Genomic DNA, 4,780 nt, shown 5'->3' on the forward strand with positions numbered 1-4,780 from the left:
GAATGTTCCTGAACAATTGAGGAAAAAGCTAGATAATCGAATTCAGACCATGTTGCTCATAGGTTATTATTCGACAAGCGCATACAAGTTATATTCAACAAAAAATGATAAACTAGTGATCAATAGAGATCTATTGGTGGACGAAAGAAAATGGTGGAATTGGACTCAAGAGTCGGGTCGACATATGAAAAAGATAGTTCTAACTGTGCCTGTAGAAGAAGACTAACAAAATGAAGTTACAACCAATAAAAATGAAGAACCATCTGAGCAGAATGTCAGAAAATCGATTAGAACGAGAACTGAGTCGACAAGGCTAACCGGATATGAGAAAATTCAAAATCAAGCAGTCGATCTAGATGGTGACTTAATAGAAGATGCAATGATGATGATGGATGAAGCAGAACCAATCAATTTGGATCAAGCCATAAATGATTCAAATTGGTTGGCAGCCTTGAAAGACTTGAAAAAGAACTCATAGAAATCGAGAAGAACAAGTCCTTGGAGCTTTTTGAAAGATCTAGCAAGAAGCTAATTGATATGAAGTGGGTTTACAAGTTGAAACGAAGGCGAAATAGTGAAATTTCCAAGTATAAGGCAAGACTAATGGAGATATTTTTTCTCAAAAAAGCTGGTATTTATTTTGACGAAGTCTACACACCTGTTTCAAGGTTGGGGACAATCAGGATTTGATGTCAACAGTAAAGTATCTTAACTATCAGATTTGGGATTTTACCTATGACACCTTGAAACATATGGAACTTTGACTGTCTAAAGTCAAATTGAGTGAGCCTGTATTGAGAATATAATGTATAGTACTTGTAGAAGGGTAAGATTTTTAATGGATACATTTCAACGCTTAACAACGGTTGTCATACCCTAATTTTTACCCCTAAAATCTCATCTCCAATTGCTTTATTGCATGGCATCAAGATCATCAAGCATTTTGAATGTTCTTTTTTACCTTATAACCCCATGAGAATCACTACAAGAAAATTAGGGTTTTACGACAAAAAAATTGCGACAGTTACTTGATAACTATCGTAACTCTAATATAGTGACGCGTGTCACGACGGTATACACCTACCGTCCTTATATTTTTGTAAAATTATTAAATTTAACGACGGTCATACAACTACCGCCCTAAAAATCAATTCACGACGGTTTAAAAACCGCCATAAATTATATGTTACGACGGTACATTAACCGTCGCCCACCAAATCAAATAACACACTTCCTGCACCATAGAAACTCAGCAAAGGTCACGACGGTGAACCAACCGTCGCGCCCACTTACTTAAAAATTATCAAACTTCATGACGGTTAACCTACTGTCGTCCACAATTACAAAATAGTTATCTAAGGGCATGACGATGAACCTACCGTCGCCACCCCATACCATTCACATGCGAATAAAAAGTTTGCAACGGTTAACCTACTGTCGTCCACAATTACAAAGGTTAGTCTTGTGTTTTTTGGTTCTTTTGGAAGATAGGACTTTGGATCAAGAGGTTTTATCGAAAAAATAGCACGTGTACTATTTTGCCTCTGTAGTAATAAAGGGGAAATTCCCCGAATGTCGATCTCAAGGACTGCGTATCAGTATAGAGTTCTAAATCTAAATTCAATCAAACAAAAACTTAAATTGGGATTTTGATTTGCAATTATAAATTAACAATAAATAAAAGTAACATAAAATTGACTAAGTGGCTTTAACAAATATGAGAGCATGCTAGGGTAAAGTTTATGATTTTCCCTGTAATAACCTTGAATTTTGATTTCTTCAACAAGTTCATAACCTTTAGTTACCCCCCTTTAGATTATTTTCCCCTAAGTCCTTAGTGGGAAAACCTTTGAACATTCATCATAAATCAAAAGTCCTTAGAGAATTATGATGAAATCAAGCCTTTATGTTATCAAGATTTAATCGGTAACTATAGGGTATCCCTAGTCCTAGGTGATATCTACTATAGTCGAATCGTACAAAAACCTTAACAACCACTGTTCAACTGGTTGTTAACCGTAAATCAATATTGTTGGTTCGACAAAGAAAGCATAAAAACCTTGTACAATTAAATTAATTAAGAAAACAAATCTATTGATGAACTCATGAATTCAAAATCATTACATAATCAAATCAGGGAAACCCCCTAGAATTAGGGTTTAGTTACTCATATTGTTCAAAGCAAACAAAATATAAAATAGAGACATTACAATAATTGAGATGAAAGTTGATCTTCAATCGCTTCCGTTCATGAAAACCTTCTTCTCTCCCAAACCCTTGTTTTCTCCAATCTTCAATCGTGTCTTCTCTTGGCCAAAAAGTCCTCTAATTCATCGTTAAAACTCTTCTAAATAGTGCAGACTCACTTAGGTTGGTTGGAAATACCCAAAATGCCCCCACAGCATAACCCATGGAAAAAAATATGAAAAAGAATAATAAAATCAGCGTCACATGCTGACACGCGCCGTGTCAGCCAACACGGGCACCCGTGTCAGTCTTCTGTTACTTAAAAGTTGATTTTTTTTCTCCCAGGCCTCCTGACACGGGTGCTCATGTCAAGTAACACGGCCCGTGTCAGCCCTTAACATCAGAATTTTGCTTTGACTTCTACATCAAAGTTGTAGCACTTTTTGTTAGCGAAATTTTTCCACTGGAACCGCGTCATTCCGAGTTACGAATCTCTAGTTATGATCAAAATATTACACGCTTGTCACGATGAGAAACATGCTGAAAATTTCAAGATCTCACACTTGCTAACACGGGTTGTATCAGCCCCCTGACTTTCATCTCTGTTGCATTTTCTTGGCCACGCTTCATCCTAACACGGCCAATTTCAGGTGACACAAGTGGTCGTGTCATGCCTCATGCAGCATGATTTATTACTTCCTTCTAAACTCCCCTTTTTGTACTTTTTCGTATTGATTTGTCTCGAATTATTCCTTTGAGTCTGCAAACAGTACAATATACAACCAAAGCATAAAATGTAGAAGAATGAAGTAAAACACTTGACAATATAAAGCAAAGACGACTAAGATCAACGGTAAATAAACGCGTGAAAACCACTGATCAAACTCCCCCAAACTTAAACCGTTGCTTGACCTCAAGCGACAATTACAAGAGAAAATGAGCATCACAGCATATCGGTACTTGTCATACCCCAAAATTTGCCCTCATTTAATCGCAAATGTCATTTTATTTCGATTAAGTGACATAGCACAACTGGTAAGAATTTGCGGGTAAAGGGTACAAGAGCGAGAGGTCCCGAGCTCGAATCCCACTGTAACATTTCTTCCCTTTTATAAGTTTTTAATTTTACTCCTAACTTCATTCGCATTTGTTCAAAATTTCACAAAAATTGTTTTTTCTAATATTTAAATATTATTTTCGTTTTTATTATTTATTATTTATTAATTTTTTTTTTACTTTATTCACATTTTATTCATAAAAATATCCAAAAAAATAATAATAAAGTAAAAATTTTGAAAGATTTTGTTCTCCTTTTCTTTTTTAGAGGGTAATCTCTATTTTAGGAGAGAATTTATGTAATTGGTTAAAGTAATTATAAATTTAAATCAAATAATATTTGATTTTTAATTTTTATTATTTTAATTGATTATAGATTTTGTTCTCCTTTAATCATTCTAACCTAATTCTATTCTTATATAAACTAACTTACACGTACAAAGGGGGGAGAATTCACAAATCCTAATTTTCGGTTCAACTATCAACTCTTTTTCTTTCTATTGACCAGTCTTCACACAAAATAGTAGAGATGAGTTTTCACTAACAATGGTATATGAGTTTTTTTTACAGAAAAGAGAAGGAACAAAGATCGGAGACCGACTCAAACTCGTTTCGATATCTTCGAACATTCAGCTTGTTTCAACAACAACAAATAACTTGCACAGAGATTGACATCGAAACAGAAGGAGATTGAAAATAAACCACAACAAAATTAACATCATAATATAACATTTATACAAGTTTCTTTGTTGTTGTTTGTTTTGCAGGATGGAAAGGATAACAGACTTCGCGATCGGAAACGTCGACACTAATACACCATATCATAACCATACCGAAGATAATAGCAGGGAGGAGGAGAAGTGACGAACAACACTGTGCATCCACCGATTCAGCCATCACCAGCACCACAACCGAAGTTTCTGTCGACAACACAGCTACTGCATATTCAAGACCAGAAAATTCATACAAACTGACATTTTCTTATATGTAGAAATAATCTATATAAATTGATATTCTTCTTGTATAAGATTTTGTGGCTTTTTCAGGAAAAAAGGATAGAAGAAATTGATGGGATTGCGACGATACCGAATACAGATCTGCTTCTCCACGACGCACCATCATTACCGCGTGCCCAAGCCCATGGTCTCGACGGCAGCCTTCAACGATTCCACCATTCAGAAATCAGCATAGCTCCGCCGAAAAACAACAACGGCCGATCAATCTCTCCGACCAATCGCCGACAACCACGGCTCCTCCGGCCACAGCCGCTAGCCTCCATCGATTACCGGAGCAGCTCCTCCGACGCCGTCGAATACCAATGGGTACTCTTCATTACTTTGAATGTTTCCTTTTCATGAATTCCGATTGATTCATATATGCTGGGTTGGGAGTTTAATTTCAATTTTGCAAAGAGTTTTGTTGGATTGATTTTGAGAAGCAATTGGAGAAGATGAGTTTGGGTTTTTTTTAAAGATGGGGAGAGAAGCACGATTTGCTTCTGTGTTCTTCTAAGTTCTTTTTCTTTTATGATTTATGA

The 4,780-nt window shown here is 35.9% G+C and overlaps 1 long non-coding RNA gene across 1 annotated transcript; it reads right to left on the reverse strand.

Moving 5' to 3' along the window:
- Positions 1-3,940: 3,940 nt before the first annotated feature.
- Positions 3,941-4,468, reverse strand: LOC131649331 (uncharacterized). Its single transcript, XR_009298202.1, has 2 exons — positions 4,330-4,468; positions 3,941-4,181 (listed from the first exon to the last, which is right to left on the reverse strand). It is a non-coding gene; the product is annotated as an uncharacterized LOC131649331 (long non-coding RNA).
- Between the last annotated feature and the right edge of the window lie 312 nt (positions 4,469-4,780).

The sequence above is a fragment of the Vicia villosa genome, linkage group LG2 (genome assembly GCF_029867415.1).
Source record: "Vicia villosa cultivar HV-30 ecotype Madison, WI linkage group LG2, Vvil1.0, whole genome shotgun sequence".
NCBI lineage: Eukaryota > Viridiplantae > Streptophyta > Magnoliopsida > Fabales > Fabaceae > Vicia > Vicia villosa.